The sequence below is a fragment of the Pan paniscus genome, chromosome 15 (genome assembly GCF_029289425.2).
Source record: "Pan paniscus chromosome 15, NHGRI_mPanPan1-v2.0_pri, whole genome shotgun sequence".
NCBI lineage: Eukaryota > Metazoa > Chordata > Mammalia > Primates > Hominidae > Pan > Pan paniscus.
Genome location: NC_073264.2, coordinates 19,768,470 through 19,786,409, shown reverse-complemented (window position 1 = coordinate 19,786,409; position 17,940 = coordinate 19,768,470).

Here is a 17,940-nt window from a genome sequence, read left to right as displayed (position 1 = left end):
GTTGGAAACGGTATTTCTTCGTATAATGCAAGACAGAAGATTTCTCAGTAACTTCCTTGTGTTGTGTGTATTCAGCTCACAGAGTTGGACATTTGTTTAGGGAGAGCATATATGAAACTTTCTCCTTTTGGAATTTGCAATTGGAGATTTCAAGGGATTTCAGGTCAATGGAAGAAAAGGAAATATCTTCGTTTAAAAACTAGACAGAATCATTTTCAGAAACTAGTTTCTGATGTGTGCCTTCAACTGACAGAGTTTAACTTTTCTTTTCACAGTGCAGTTTGGAAGCACTCTCTTTGTAAAGTCTGCAAGTGGATATTTGGACCTCTTTGAGGCCTTCGTTGGAAGCGGGATTTCTTCATAAAATGCTAGACAGAGGAATTCTCAGTAACTTCTTTGTGTTTGTGTATTCAACTCACAGAGTTGAACATTCCTTTAGAAAGAGTAGATTTGAAACCCTCTTTTTGTAGAAATTACATGTGGAGATTTCAAGCGAATTGAGGTCAGTGACAGAAAACGAAATATGTTTGTTTAAAAAGTAGACAGAATCATTCTCAGAAACTACTTTGTGATGTGTGCATCCACCTGACAAAGCATATCCTTATTTTTCATAGAGCAGTTTGAAAACACTCTGTTTGTAAAATCTGCAAGTGTATATTTGGACCCCTTAGAGGCCTTCGTTGGAAACGGTATTTCTTCATATAATGCTACACAGAAGAATTTTCAGTAACTTCTTTGTGTTGTGTGTATTCACCTCACAGACTTGAACCTTTCTTTAGACAGAGCAGATTTGAAACTCTGTTTTTGTGGATTTTGCAATTGGAGATTTCAAGCGATTTGAGGCCAATGGTAGAAAAGGAAATATCTTCGTTTAAAAACCAGACAGAATCATTTTTAGAAACTAGTTTCTGATCTGTGCCTTCAATTGACAGAGTTTAACGTTTCTTTTCACAGAGCAGTTTGGAAGCACTCTCTTTGTAAAGTCTGCAAGTGGATATTTGGACCTCTTTGAGGCCTTCGTTGGAAACGTTATTTCTTCATATAATGCTAGACAGAAGAATTTTCAGTAACTTCTTTGTGTTGTGTGTATTCAGCTCACAGAGTTGAACCTTTCTTTAGACAGAGCAGATTTGAAACTCTCTTTTTGTGGGTTTTGCAATTGGAGATTTCAAGAGATTTGAGGCCAATGACAGAAAAGGAAATATCTTCTTTTAAAAAGGAGACAGAATCATTCTCTGAAACAACTTAATGATTTGTGCGTTCAGCTCACAGAGTTTAACATTTCTTTTCATAGAGCAGTTTGAAAACACTCTGTTTGTAAAGTCTGCAAGTGGATATTCGGGCTTTTACCAGGCCTTCGTTGGATACGGGATTTCTTCATATAATGCAAGACAGAAGATTTCCCAGTAACTTCCTTGTGTTGTGTGTATTCAGCTCACAGAGTTGAACCTTTCTTTAGACAGAGCATATTTGATACATTCTTTTTTTAGAATTTGCAATTGGAGATTTCAAGCGATTTCAGGCCAATGGTAGAAAAGGAAATATCTTCGTATAAAAACTAGACAGACTCATTCTCTGAAACAACTTAAAGATATGTGCGTTCAGCTCACAGAGTTTAACCTTACTTTTCATAGAGCAGTTAGGAAACACTCTGTTTGTAAAGGCTGGAAGCGGATATTTGGACCTCTTTCAGGCCTTCGTTGGAAACGGGATTCCTTCATATAATGCTAGACAGAACAATTCTCAGTAACTTCTTAGCGTTGTGTGTATTCAACTCACAGGGTTGAACCTTTCTTTAGAGAGAGCAGATTTGAAACTCTCTTTTTGTGGAATTTGCGGTTGGAGATTTCAAGCGATTTGAGGCCAATGGTAGAAAGGGAAATATCTCCATTTAAAAACTAGACAGAATCATTCTGAGAAACTACTTTGTGATGTGTGCATCCACCTGACAGAGTTTAACCTTTCTTTTCATAGAGCAGTTTGAAAACACTCTGTTTGAAAAGTCTGCAAGTGGATATTTGGAACTCTACGAGGCCTTCGTTGGAAACGGGATTTCTTCATATAATGCAAGACAGAAGAATTCTCAGTAACTTCCTTGTGTTGTGTGTCTTCAGCTCACAGAGTTTAACCTTTCTTTAGACAGAGCATATTTGAAACTCTCTTTTTGTGGAATTTGCAATTGGAGATTTCAAGCGATTTCAGGCCAATGGTAGAAAAGGAAATATCTTCGTTTAAAAACTAGACAGAATCATTTTCAGAAACTAGTTTGTGATGTGTGCCTTCAACTGACAGAGTTTAACGTTTCTTTTCACAGAGCAGTTTGGAAGCACTCTCTTTGTAAAGTCTGCAAGTGGACACTTGGACCTCTTTGAGGCCTTCGTTGGAAGGGGTATTTCTTCACAAAATGCTAGACAGAGGAATTCTCAGTAACTTTTTTGTGTGTGTGTATTCAACTCACAGAGTTGAACCTTCCTTTAGACAGAGTAGATTTGAAACACTCTTTTTGTTTAATTTACATGTGGAGATTTCAAGCGAATTGAGGCCAATGACAGAAAAGGAAATATCTTCTTTTAAAAAGTAGACAGAATCATTCTCTGAAACAACTTAATGATTTGTGCGTTCAGCCCACAGAGTTTAACATTTCTTTTCATAGAGCAGTTTGAAAACACTCTGTTTGTAAAGTCTGCCAGGGGATATTTGGGCCTTTACCAGGCCTTCGTTGGAAACGGGATTTCTTCATACAATGCAAGACAGAAGACTTCTCAGTAACTTCCTTGTGTTGTGTGTATTCAGCTCACAGAGTTGAACCTTTCTTTAGACAGAGCATATTTGATACATTCTTTTTTTAGAATTTGCAATTGGAGATTTCAAGCGATTTCAGGCCAATGGTAGAAAAGGAAATATCTTCGTATAAAAACTAGACAGACTCATTCTCTGAAACAACTTAAAGATATGTGCGTTCAGCTCACAGAGTTTAACCTTACTTTTCATAGAGCAGTTAGGAAACACTCTGTTTGTAAAGTCTGGAAGCGGATATTTGGACCTCTTTCAGGCCTTCGTTGGAAACGGGATTCCTTCATATAATGCTAGACAGAACAATTCTCAGTAACTTCTTAGCGTTGTGTGTATTCAACTCACAGGGTTGAACCTTTCTTTAGAGAGAGCAGATTTGAAACTCTCTTTTTGTGGAATTTACAGTTGGAGATTTCAAGCGATTTGAGGCCAATGGTAGAAAGGGAAATATCTTCGTTTAAAAACTAGACAGAATCATTCTCTGAAACAACGTAATGATTTGTGCGTTCAGCTAACAGAGTTTAACCTTTCTTTTCATAGAGCAGTTTGAAAACACTCTTTTTGTAAAGTCTGCAAGTGGATATTTGGACCTCTTTGAAGCCTTCGTTGGAAGCGGGATTTCTTCATAAAATGGTAGACAGAAGAATTCTCAGTAACTTCTTTGTGTGTGTGTATTCAAATCACAGAGTTGAACCTTCCTTTAGACAGAGTAGATTTGAAACACTCTTTTTGTTTAATTTACATGTGGAGATTTCAAGCGAATTGAGGCCAATGACAGAAAAGGAAATATCTTCGTTTAAAAACTAGACAGAATCATTCTCTGAAACAACTTAATGATTTGTGCGTTCAGCTCACAGACTTTAACCTTTCTTTTCATAGAGCAGTTTGAAAACACTCTGTTTGTAAAGTCTGCAAGTGGATATTTGGACCTTTACGAGGCCTTCGTTGGAAACGGTATTTCTTCGTATAATGCAAGACAGAAGATTTCTCAGTAACTTCCTTGTGTTGTGTGTATTCAGCTCACAGAGTTGGACATTTGTTTAGGGAGAGCATATATGAAACTTTCTCCTTTTGGAATTTGCAATTGGAGATTTCAAGGGATTTCAGGTCAATGGAAGAAAAGGAAATATCTTCGTTTAAAAACTAGACAGAATCATTTTCAGAAACTAGTTTCTGATGTGTGCCTTCAACTGACAGAGTTTAACTTTTCTTTTCACAGTGCAGTTTGGAAGCACTCTCTTTGTAAAGTCTGCAAGTGGATATTTGGACCTCTTTGAGGCCTTCGTTGGAAGCGGGATTTCTTCATAAAATGCTAGACAGAGGAATTCTCAGTAACTTCTTTGTGTTTGTGTATTCAACTCACAGAGTTGAACATTCCTTTAGAAAGAGTAGATTTGAAACCCTCTTTTTGTAGAAATTACATGTGGAGATTTCAAGCGAATTGAGGTCAGTGACAGAAAACGAAATATGTTTGTTTAAAAAGTAGACAGAATCATTCTCAGAAACTACTTTGTGATGTGTGCATCCACCTGACAAAGCATATCCTTATTTTTCATAGAGCAGTTTGAAAACACTCTGTTTGTAAAATCTGCAAGTGTATATTTGGACCCCTTAGAGGCCTTCGTTGGAAACGGTATTTCTTCATATAATGCTACACAGAAGAATTTTCAGTAACTTCTTTGTGTTGTGTGTATTCACCTCACAGACTTGAACCTTTCTTTAGACAGAGCAGATTTGAAACTCTGTTTTTGTGGATTTTGCAATTGGAGATTTCAAGCGATTTGAGGCCAATGGTAGAAAAGGAAATATCTTCGTTTAAAAACCAGACAGAATCATTTTTAGAAACTAGTTTCTGATCTGTGCCTTCAATTGACAGAGTTTAACGTTTCTTTTCACAGAGCAGTTTGGAAGCACTCTCTTTGTAAAGTCTGCAAGTGGATATTTGGACCTCTTTGAGGCCTTCGTTGGAAACGTTATTTCTTCATATAATGCTAGACAGAAGAATTTTCAGTAACTTCTTTGTGTTGTGTGTATTCAGCTCACAGAGTTGAACCTTTCTTTAGACAGAGCAGATTTGAAACTCTCTTTTTGTGGGTTTTGCAATTGGAGATTTCAAGAGATTTGAGGCCAATGACAGAAAAGGAAATATCTTCTTTTAAAAAGGAGACAGAATCATTCTCTGAAACAACTTAATGATTTGTGCGTTCAGCTCACAGAGTTTAACATTTCTTTTCATAGAGCAGTTTGAAAACACTCTGTTTGTAAAGTCTGCAAGTGGATATTCGGGCTTTTACCAGGCCTTCGTTGGATACGGGATTTCTTCATATAATGCAAGACAGAAGATTTCCCAGTAACTTCCTTGTGTTGTGTGTATTCAGCTCACAGAGTTGAACCTTTCTTTAGACAGAGCATATTTGATACATTCTTTTTTTAGAATTTGCAATTGGAGATTTCAAGCGATTTCAGGCCAATGGTAGAAAAGGAAATATCTTCGTATAAAAACTAGACAGACTCATTCTCTGAAACAACTTAAAGATATGTGCGTTCAGCTCACAGAGTTTAACCTTACTTTTCATAGAGCAGTTAGGAAACACTCTGTTTGTAAAGTCTGGAAGCGGATATTTGGACCTCTTTCAGGCCTTCGTTGGAAACGGGATTCCTTCATATAATGCTAGACAGAACAATTCTCAGTAACTTCTTAGCGTTGTGTGTATTCAACTCACAGGGTTGAACCTTTCTTTAGAGAGAGCAGATTTGAAACTCTCTTTTTGTGGAATTTACAGTTGGAGATTTCAAGCGATTTGAGGCCAATGGTAGAAAGGGAAATATCTTCGTTTAAAAACTAGACAGAATCATTCTCTGAAACAACGTAATGATTTGTGCGTTCAGCTAACAGAGTTTAACCTTTCTTTTCATAGAGCAGTTTGAAAACACTCTTTTTGTAAAGTCTGCAAGTGGATATTTGGACCTCTTTGAAGCCTTCGTTGGAAGCGGGATTTCTTCATAAAATGGTAGACAGAAGAATTCTCAGTAACTTCTTTGTGTGTGTGTATTCAAATCACAGAGTTGAACCTTCCTTTAGACAGAGTAGATTTGAAACACTCTTTTTGTTTAATTTACATGTGGAGATTTCAAGCGAATTGAGGCCAATGACAGAAAAGGAAATATCTTCGTTTAAAAACTAGACAGAATCATTCTCTGAAACAACTTAATGATTTGTGCGTTCAGCTCACAGACTTTAACCTTTCTTTTCATAGAGCAGTTTGAAAACACTCTGTTTGTAAAGTCTGCAAGTGGATATTTGGACCTTTACGAGGCCTTCGTTGGAAACGGTATTTCTTCGTATAATGCAAGACAGAAGATTTCTCAGTAACTTCCTTGTGTTGTGTGTATTCAGCTCACAGAGTTGGACATTTGTTTAGGGAGAGCATATATGAAACTTTCTCCTTTTGGAATTTGCAATTGGAGATTTCAAGGGATTTCAGGTCAATGGAAGAAAAGGAAATATCTTCGTTTAAAAACTAGACAGAATCATTTTCAGAAACTAGTTTCTGATGTGTGCCTTCAACTGACAGAGTTTAACTTTTCTTTTCACAGTGCAGTTTGGAAGCACTCTCTTTGTAAAGTCTGCAAGTGGATATTTGGACCTCTTTGAGGCCTTCGTTGGAAGCGGGATTTCTTCATAAAATGCTAGACAGAGGAATTCTCAGTAACTTCTTTGTGTTTGTGTATTCAACTCACAGAGTTGAACATTCCTTTAGAAAGAGTAGATTTGAAACCCTCTTTTTGTAGAAATTACATGTGGAGATTTCAAGCGAATTGAGGTCAGTGACAGAAAACGAAATATGTTTGTTTAAAAAGTAGACAGAATCATTCTCAGAAACTACTTTGTGATGTGTGCATCCACCTGACAAAGCATATCCTTATTTTTCATAGAGCAGTTTGAAAACACTCTGTTTGTAAAATCTGCAAGTGTATATTTGGACCCCTTAGAGGCCTTCGTTGGAAACGGTATTTCTTCATATAATGCTACACAGAAGAATTTTCAGTAACTTCTTTGTGTTGTGTGTATTCACCTCACAGACTTGAACCTTTCTTTAGACAGAGCAGATTTGAAACTCTGTTTTTGTGGATTTTGCAATTGGAGATTTCAAGCGATTTGAGGCCAATGGTAGAAAAGGAAATATCTTCGTTTAAAAACCAGACAGAATCATTTTTAGAAACTAGTTTCTGATCTGTGCCTTCAATTGACAGAGTTTAACGTTTCTTTTCAAAGAGCAGTTTGGAAGCACTCTCTTTGTAAAGTCTGCAAGTGGATATTTGGACCTCTTTGAGGCCTTCGTTGGAAACGTTATTTCTTCATATAATGCTAGACAGAAGAATTTTCAGTAACTTCTTTGTGTTGTGTGTATTCAGCTCACAGAGTTGAACCTTTCTTTAGACAGAGCAGATTTGAAACTCTCTTTTTGTGGGTTTTGCAATTGGAGATTTCAAGAGATTTGAGGCCAATGACAGAAAAGGAAATATCTTCTTTTAAAAAGGAGACAGAATCATTCTCTGAAACAACTTAATGATTTGTGCGTTCAGCTCACAGAGTTTAACATTTCTTTTCATAGAGCAGTTTGAAAACACTCTGTTTGTAAAGTCTGCAAGTGGATATTCGGGCCTTTACCAGGCCTTCGTTGGATACGGGATTTCTTCATATAATGCAAGACAGAAGATTTCCCAGTAACTTCCTTGTGTTGTGTGTATTCAGCTCACAGAGTTGAACCTTTCTTTAGACAGAGCATATTTGATACATTCTTTTTTTAGAATTTGCAATTGGAGATTTCAAGCGATTTCAGGCCAATGGTAGAAAAGGAAATATCTTCGTATAAAAACTAGACAGACTCATTCTCTGAAACAACTTAAAGATATGTGCGTTCAGCTCACAGAGTTTAACCTTACTTTTCATAGAGCAGTTAGGAAACACTCTGTTTGTAAAGGCTGGAAGCGGATATTTGGACCTCTTTCAGGCCTTCGTTGGAAACGGGATTCCTTCATATAATGCTAGACAGAACAATTCTCAGTAACTTCTTAGCGTTGTGTGTATTCAACTCACAGGGTTGAACCTTTCTTTAGAGAGAGCAGATTTGAAACTCTCTTTTTGTGGAATTTGCGGTTGGAGATTTCAAGCGATTTGAGGCCAATGGTAGAAAGGGAAATATCTCCATTTAAAAACTAGACAGAATCATTCTGAGAAACTACTTTGTGATGTGTGCATCCACCTGACAGAGTTTAACCTTTCTTTTCATAGAGCAGTTTGAAAACACTCTGTTTGAAAAGTCTGCAAGTGGATATTTGGAAATCTACGAGGCCTTCGTTGGAAACGGGATTTCTTCATATAATGCAAGACAGAAGAATTCTCAGTAACTTCCTTGTGTTGTGTGTCTTCAGCTCACAGAGTTTAACCTTTCTTTAGACAGAGCATATTTGAAACTCTCTTTTTGTGGAATTTGCAATTGGAGATTTCAAGCGATTTCAGGCCAATGGTAGAAAAGGAAATATCTTCGTTTAAAAACTAGACAGAATCATTTTCAGAAACTAGTTTGTGATGTGTGCCTTCAACTGACAGAGTTTAACGTTTCTTTTCACAGAGCAGTTTGGAAGCACTCTCTTTGTAAAGTCTGCAAGTGGACACTTGGACCTCTTTGAGGCCTTCGTTGGAAGGGGTATTTCTTCACAAAATGCTAGACAGAGGAATTCTCAGTAACTTTTTTGTGTGTGTGTATTCAACTCACAGAGTTGAACCTTCCTTTAGACAGAGTAGATTTGAAACACTCTTTTTGTTTAATTTACATGTGGAGATTTCAAGCGAATTGAGGCCAATGACAGAAAAGGAAATATCTTCTTTTAAAAAGTAGACAGAATCATTCTCTGAAACAACTTAATGATTTGTGCGTTCAGCCCACAGAGTTTAACATTTCTTTTCATAGAGCAGTTTGAAAACACTCTGTTTGTAAAGTCTGCCAGGGGATATTTGGGCCTTTACCAGGCCTTCGTTGGAAACGGGATTTCTTCATACAATGCAAGACAGAAGACTTCTCAGTAACTTCCTTGTGTTGTGTGTATTCAGCTCACAGAGTTGAACCTTTCTTTAGACAGAGCATATTTGATACATTCTTTTTTTAGAATTTGCAATTGGAGATTTCAAGCGATTTCAGGCCAATGGTAGAAAAGGAAATATCTTCGTATAAAAACTAGACAGACTCATTCTCTGAAACAACTTAAAGATATGTGCGTTCAGCTCACAGAGTTTAACCTTACTTTTCATAGAGCAGTTAGGAAACACTCTGTTTGTAAAGTCTGGAAGCGGATATTTGGACCTCTTTCAGGCCTTCGTTGGAAACGGGATTCCTTCATATAATGCTAGACAGAACAATTCTCAGTAACTTCTTAGCGTTGTGTGTATTCAACTCACAGGGTTGAACCTTTCTTTAGAGAGAGCAGATTTGAAACTCTCTTTTTGTGGAATTTACAGTTGGAGATTTCAAGCGATTTGAGGCCAATGGTAGAAAGGGAAATATCTTCGTTTAAAAACTAGACAGAATCATTCTCTGAAACAACGTAATGATTTGTGCGTTCAGCTAACAGAGTTTAACCTTTCTTTTCATAGAGCAGTTTGAAAACACTCTTTTTGTAAAGTCTGCAAGTGGATATTTGGACCTCTTTGAAGCCTTCGTTGGAAGCGGGATTTCTTCATAAAATGGTAGACAGAAGAATTCTCAGTAACTTCTTTGTGTGTGTGTATTCAAATCACAGAGTTGAACCTTCCTTTAGACAGAGTAGATTTGAAACACTCTTTTTGTTTAATTTACATGTGGAGATTTCAAGCGAATTGAGGCCAATGACAGAAAAGGAAATATCTTCGTTTAAAAACTAGACAGAATCATTCTCTGAAACAACTTAATGATTTGTGCGTTCAGCTCACAGACTTTAACCTTTCTTTTCATAGAGCAGTTTGAAAACACTCTGTTTGTAAAGTCTGCAAGTGGATATTTGGACCTTTACGAGGCCTTCGTTGGAAACGGTATTTCTTCGTATAATGCAAGACAGAAGATTTCTCAGTAACTTCCTTGTGTTGTGTGTATTCAGCTCACAGAGTTGGACATTTGTTTAGGGAGAGCATATATGAAACTTTCTCCTTTTGGAATTTGCAATTGGAGATTTCAAGGGATTTCATGTCAATGGAAGAAAAGGAAATATCTTCGTTTAAAAACTAGACAGAATCATTTTCAGAAACTAGTTTCTGATGTGTGCCTTCAACTGACAGAGTTTAACTTTTCTTTTCACAGTGCAGTTTGGAAGCACTCTCTTTGTAAAGTCTGCAAGTGGATATTTGGACCTCTTTGAGGCCTTCGTTGGAAGCGGGATTTCTTCATAAAATGCTAGACAGAGGAATTCTCAGTAACTTCTTTGTGTTTGTGTATTCAACTCACAGAGTTGAACATTCCTTTAGAAAGAGTAGATTTGAAACCCTCTTTTTGTAGAAATTACATGTGGAGATTTCAAGCGAATTGAGGTCAGTGACAGAAAACGAAATATGTTTGTTTAAAAAGTAGACAGAATCATTCTCAGAAACTACTTTGTGATGTGTGCATCCACCTGACAAAGCATATCCTTATTTTTCATAGAGCAGTTTGAAAACACTCTGTTTGTAAAATCTGCAAGTGTATATTTGGACCCCTTAGAGGCCTTCGTTGGAAACGGTATTTCTTCATATAATGCTACACAGAAGAATTTTCAGTAACTTCTTTGTGTTGTGTGTATTCACCTCACAGACTTGAACCTTTCTTTAGACAGAGCAGATTTGAAACTCTGTTTTTGTGGATTTTGCAATTGGAGATTTCAAGCGATTTGAGGCCAATGGTAGAAAAGGAAATATCTTCGTTTAAAAACCAGACAGAATCATTTTTAGAAACTAGTTTCTGATCTGTGCCTTCAATTGACAGAGTTTAACGTTTCTTTTCAAAGAGCAGTTTGGAAGCACTCTCTTTGTAAAGTCTGCAAGTGGATATTTGGACCTCTTTGAGGCCTTCGTTGGAAACGTTATTTCTTCATATAATGCTAGACAGAAGAATTTTCAGTAACTTCTTTGTGTTGTGTGTATTCAGCTCACAGAGTTGAACCTTTCTTTAGACAGAGCAGATTTGAAACTCTCTTTTTGTGGGTTTTGCAATTGGAGATTTCAAGAGATTTGAGGCCAATGACAGAAAAGGAAATATCTTCTTTTAAAAAGGAGACAGAATCATTCTCTGAAACAACTTAATGATTTGTGCGTTCAGCTCACAGAGTTTAACATTTCTTTTCATAGAGCAGTTTGAAAACACTCTGTTTGTAAAGTCTGCAAGTGGATATTCGGGCTTTTACCAGGCCTTCGTTGGATACGGGATTTCTTCATATAATGCAAGACAGAAGATTTCCCAGTAACTTCCTTGTGTTGTGTGTATTCAGCTCACAGAGTTGAACCTTTCTTTAGACAGAGCATATTTGATACATTCTTTTTTTAGAATTTGCAATTGGAGATTTCAAGCGATTTCAGGCCAATGGTAGAAAAGGAAATATCTTCGTATAAAAACTAGACAGACTCATTCTCTGAAACAACTTAAAGATATGTGCGTTCAGCTCACAGAGTTTAACCTTACTTTTCATAGAGCAGTTAGGAAACACTCTGTTTGTAAAGTCTGGAAGCGGATATTTGGACCTCTTTCAGGCCTTCGTTGGAAACGGGATTCCTTCATATAATGCTAGACAGAACAATTCTCAGTAACTTCTTAGCGTTGTGTGTATTCAACTCACAGGGTTGAACCTTTCTTTAGAGAGAGCAGATTTGAAACTCTCTTTTTGTGGAATTTGCGGTTGGAGATTTCAAGCGATTTGAGGCCAATGGTAGAAAGGGAAATATCTCCATTTAAAAACTAGACAGAATCATTCTGAGAAACTACTTTGTGATGTGTGCATCCACCTGACAGAGTTTAACCTTTCTTTTCATAGAGCAGTTTGAAAACACTCTGTTTGAAAAGTCTGCAAGTGGATATTTGGAACTCTACGAGGCCTTCGTTGGAAACGGGATTTCTTCATATAATGCAAGACAGAAGAATTCTCAGTAACTTCCTTGTGTTGTGTGTCTTCAGCTCACAGAGTTTAACCTTTCTTTAGACAGAGCATATTTGAAACTCTCTTTTTGTGGAATTTGCAATTGGAGATTTCAAGCGATTTCAGGCCAATGGTAGAAAAGGAAATATCTTCGTTTAAAAACTAGACAGAATCATTTTCAGAAACTAGTTTGTGATGTGTGCCTTCAACTGACAGAGTTTAACGTTTCTTTTCACAGAGCAGTTTGGAAGCACTCTCTTTGTAAAGTCTGCAAGTGGACACTTGGACCTCTTTGAGGCCTTCGTTGGAAGGGGTATTTCTTCACAAAATGCTAGACAGAGGAATTCTCAGTAACTTTTTTGTGTGTGTGTATTCAACTCACAGAGTTGAACCTTCCTTTAGACAGAGTAGATTTGAAACACTCTTTTTGTTTAATTTACATGTGGAGATTTCAAGCGAATTGAGGCCAATGACAGAAAAGGAAATATCTTCTTTTAAAAAGTAGACAGAATCATTCTCTGAAACAACTTAATGATTTGTGCGTTCAGCCCACAGAGTTTAACATTTCTTTTCATAGAGCAGTTTGAAAACACTCTGTTTGTAAAGTCTGCCAGGGGATATTTGGGCCTTTACCAGGCCTTCGTTGGAAACGGGATTTCTTCATACAATGCAAGACAGAAGACTTCTCAGTAACTTCCTTGTGTTGTGTGTATTCAGCTCACAGAGTTGAACCTTTCTTTAGACAGAGCATATTTGATACATTCTTTTTTTAGAATTTGCAATTGGAGATTTCAAGCGATTTCAGGCCAATGGTAGAAAAGGAAATATCTTCGTATAAAAACTAGACAGACTCATTCTCTGAAACAACTTAAAGATATGTGCGTTCAGCTCACAGAGTTTAACCTTACTTTTCATAGAGCAGTTAGGAAACACTCTGTTTGTAAAGTCTGGAAGCGGATATTTGGACCTCTTTCAGGCCTTCGTTGGAAACGGGATTCCTTCATATAATGCTAGACAGAACAATTCTCAGTAACTTCTTAGCGTTGTGTGTATTCAACTCACAGGGTTGAACCTTTCTTTAGAGAGAGCAGATTTGAAACTCTCTTTTTGTGGAATTTGCGGTTGGAGATTTCAAGCGATTTGAGGCCAATGGTAGAAAGGGAAATATCTCCATTTAAAAACTAGACAGAATCATTCTGAGAAACTACTTTGTGATGTGTGCATCCACCTGACAGAGTTTAACCTTTCTTTTCATAGAGCAGTTTGAAAACACTCTGTTTGAAAAGTCTGCAAGTGGATATTTGGAACTCTACGAGGCCTTCGTTGGAAACGGGATTTCTTCATATAATGCAAGACAGAAGAATTCTCAGTAACTTCCTTGTGTTGTGTGTCTTCAGCTCACAGAGTTTAACCTTTCTTTAGACAGAGCATATTTGAAACTCTCTTTTTGTGGAATTTGCAATTGGAGATTTCAAGCGATTTCAGGCCAATGGTAGAAAAGGAAATATCTTCGTTTAAAAACTAGACAGAATCATTTTCAGAAACTAGTTTGTGATGTGTGCCTTCAACTGACAGAGTTTAACGTTTCTTTTCACAGAGCAGTTTGGAAGCACTCTCTTTGTAAAGTCTGCAAGTGGACACTTGGACCTCTTTGAGGCCTTCGTTGGAAGGGGTATTTCTTCACAAAATGCTAGACAGAGGAATTCTCAGTAACTTTTTTTTGTGTGTGTATTCAACTCACAGAGTTGAACCTTCCTTTAGACAGAGTAGATTTGAAACACTCTTTTTGTTTAATTTACATGTGGAGATTTCAAGCGAATTGAGGCCAATGACAGAAAAGGAAATATCTTCTTTTAAAAAGTAGACAGAATCATTCTCTGAAACAACTTAATGATTTGTGCGTTCAGCCCACAGAGTTTAACATTTCTTTTCATAGAGCAGTTTGAAAACACTCTGTTTGTAAAGTCTGCCAGGGGATATTTGGGCCTTTACCAGGCCTTCGTTGGAAACGGGATTTCTTCATACAATGCAAGACAGAAGACTTCTCAGTAACTTCCTTGTGTTGTGTGTATTCAGCTCACAGAGTTGAACCTTTCTTTAGACAGAGCATATTTGATACATTCTTTTTTTAGAATTTGCAATTGGAGATTTCAAGCGATTTCAGGCCAATGGTAGAAAAGGAAATATCTTCGTATAAAAACTAGACAGACTCATTCTCTGAAACAACTTAAAGATATGTGCGTTCAGCTCACAGAGTTTAACCTTACTTTTCATAGAGCAGTTAGGAAACACTCTGTTTGTAAAGTCTGGAAGCGGATATTTGGACCTCTTTCAGGCCTTCGTTGGAAACGGGATTCCTTCATATAATGCTAGACAGAACAATTCTCAGTAACTTCTTAGCGTTGTGTGTATTCAACTCACAGGGTTGAACCTTTCTTTAGAGAGAGCAGATTTGAAACTCTCTTTTTGTGGAATTTACAGTTGGAGATTTCAAGCGATTTGAGGCCAATGGTAGAAAGGGAAATATCTCCGTTTAAAAACTAGACAGAATCATTCTGAGAAACTACTTTGTGATGTGTGCATCCACCTGACAGAGTTTAACCTTTCTTTTCATAGAGCAGTTTGAAAACACTCTGTTTGAAAAGTCTGCAAGTGGATATTTGGAACTCTACGAGGCCTTCGTTGGAAACGGGATTTCTTCATATAATGCAAGACAGAAGAATTCTCAGTAACTTCCTTGTGTTGTGTGTCTTCAGCTCACAGAGTTTAACTTTTCTTTAGACAGAGCATATTTGAAACTCTCTTTTTGTGGAATTTGCAATTGGAGATTTCAAGCGATTTCAGGCCAATGGTAGAAAAGGAAATATCTTCGTTTAAAAACCAGACAGAATCATTCTCTGAAACAACGTAATGACTTGTGCGTTCAGCTCACAGGGTTTAACCTTTCTTTTCATAGAGCTGTTTGAAAACACTCTGTTTGTTAAGTCTGCAAGTGGATATTTGGACCTCTTTGAAGCCTTCTTTGGAAGCGGGATTTCTACATAAAATGCTAGACAGTAGAATTCTCAGTAACTTCCTTGTGTGTGTGTATTAAACTCACAGAGTTGAACCTTACTTTAGACAGTGTTGATTTGATGCACTCTTTTCGTGGAATTTACATGTGGAGATTTCAAGCGAATTGAGGTCAATGACAGAAAACGAAATATCACTGTTTAAAAACTAGTCAGAATCATTCTCAGAAACTACTTTGTGATGTGTGCATCCACCTGACAAAGTTGAACCTTTCTTTTCATGGAGCAGTTTGAAAACACTCTGTTTGTAAAGTCTGCAAGTGGATATTTGGACGTCTTGGAGGCCTTCGTTGGAAACGGGGTTTCTTCATATAATGCTAGACAGAAGAATTCCCAGTAACTTCTTTGTGTGTGTGTATTCAACTCACAGAGTTGGACCTTCCTTTAGACAGAGTAGATTTGAAACACTCTTTTTGTTTAACGTACATGTGGAGAATTCAAGCGAATTGAGGCCAATGACAGAAAAGGAAATATCTTCGTTTAAAAACTAGACAGAATCATTCTCTGAAACAACTTAATGATTTGTGCGTTCAGCTCACAGAGCTTAAACTTTCTTTTCATAGAGCAGTTTGAAAAGACTCTCTTTGTAAAGTCTGCCAGTGGATATTTGGGCCTTTACGAGGCCTTCTTTGGAAACGGGATATCTTCATATAATGCAAGACAGAAGATTTCTCAGTAACTTCCTTGAGTTGTGTGTATTCAGATCACAGAGTTTAACCATTCTTTAGACAGAGCATATTTGTAACATTCTTTTTTTGGAATTTGCAATTGGAGATTTCAAGCGATTTCAGGCCAATGGTAGAAAAGGAAATATCTTCGTTTAAAAACTAGACAGAATCATTTTCAGAAACTAGTTTGTGATGTGTGCCTTCAACTGACAGAGTCTAACGTTTCTTTTCACAGAGCAGTTTGGAAGCACTCTCTTTGTAAAGTCTGCAAGTGGATATTTGGACCTCTTTGAGGCCTTCGTTGGAAGGGGTATTTCTTCATAAAATGCTAGACAGAAGAATTCTCAGTAACTTTTGTGTGTGTGTGTATTCAACTCACAGAGTTGAACCTTCCTTTAGACAGAGTAGATTTGAAACACTCTTTTTGTTTAATTTACATGTGGAGATTTCAAGCGAATTGAGGCCAATGACAGAAAAGGAAATATCTTCTTTTAAAAAAGGGACAGAATCATTCTCTGAAACAACTTAATGATTTGTGCGTTCAGCTCACAGAGTTTAACATTTCTTTTCATAGAGCAGTTTGAAAACACTCTGTTTGTAAAGTCTGCAAGTGGATATTCGGGCCTTTACCAGGCCTTCGTTGGATACGGGATTTCTTCATATAATGCAAGACAGAAGATTTCCCAGTAACTTCCTTGTGTTGTGTGTATTCAGCTCACAGAGTTGAACCTTTCTTTAGACAGAGCATATTTGATACATTCTTTTTTTAGAATTTGCAATTGGAGATTTCAAGCGATTTCAGGCCAATGGTAGAAAAGGAAATATCTTCGTATAAAAACTAGACAGACTCATTCTCTGAAACAACTTAAAGATATGTGCGTTCAGCTCACAGAGTTTAACCTTACTTTTCATAGAGCAGTTAGGAAACACTCTGTTTGTAAAGGCTGGAAGCGGATATTTGGACCTCTTTCAGGCCTTCGTTGGAAACGGGATTCCTTCATATAATGCTAGACAGAACAATTCTCAGTAACTTCTTAGCGTTGTGTGTATTCAACTCACAGGGTTGAACCTTTCTTTAGAGAGAGCAGATTTGAAACTCTCTTTTTGTGGAATTTGCGGTTGGAGATTTCAAGCGATTTGAGGCCAATGGTAGAAAGGGAAATATCTCCATTTAAAAACTAGACAGAATCATTCTGAGAAACTACTTTGTGATGTGTGCATCCACCTGACAGAGTTTAACCTTTCTTTTCATAGAGCAGTTTGAAAACACTCTGTTTGAAAAGTCTGCAAGTGGATATTTGGAACTCTACGAGGCCTTCGTTGGAAACGGGATTTCTTCATATAATGCAAGACAGAAGAATTCTCAGTAACTTCCTTGTGTTGTGTGTCTTCAGCTCACAGAGTTTAACCTTTCTTTAGACAGAGCATATTTGAAACTCTCTTTTTGTGGAATTTGCAATTGGAGATTTCAAGCGATTTCAGGCCAATGGTAGAAAAGGAAATATCTTCGTTTAAAAACTAGACAGAATCATTTTCAGAAACTAGTTTGTGATGTGTGCCTTCAACTGACAGAGTTTAACGTTTCTTTTCACAGAGCAGTTTGGAAGCACTCTCTTTGTAAAGTCTGCAAGTGGACACTTGGACCTCTTTGAGGCCTTCGTTGGAAGGGGTATTTCTTCACAAAATGCTAGACAGAGGAATTCTCAGTAACTTTTTTGTGTGTGTGTATTCAACTCACAGAGTTGAACCTTCCTTTAGACAGAGTAGATTTGAAACACTCTTTTTGTTTAATTTACATGTGGAGATTTCAAGCGAATTGAGGCCAATGACAGAAAAGGAAATATCTTCTTTTAAAAAGTAGACAGAATCATTCTCTGAAACAACTTAATGATTTGTGCGTTCAGCCCACAGAGTTTAACATTTCTTTTCATAGAGCAGTTTGAAAACACTCTGTTTGTAAAGTCTGCCAGGGGATATTTGGGCCTTTACCAGGCCTTCGTTGGAAACGGGATTTCTTCATACAATGCAAGACAGAAGACTTCTCAGTAACTTCCTTGTGTTGTGTGTATTCAGCTCACAGAGTTGAACCTTTCTTTAGACAGAGCATATTTGATACATTCTTTTTTTAGAATTTGCAATTGGAGATTTCAAGCGATTTCAGGCCAATGGTAGAAAAGGAAATATCTTCGTATAAAATCTAGACAGACTCATTCTCTGAAACAACTTAAAGATATGTGCGTTCAGCTCACAGAGTTTAACCTTACTTTTCATAG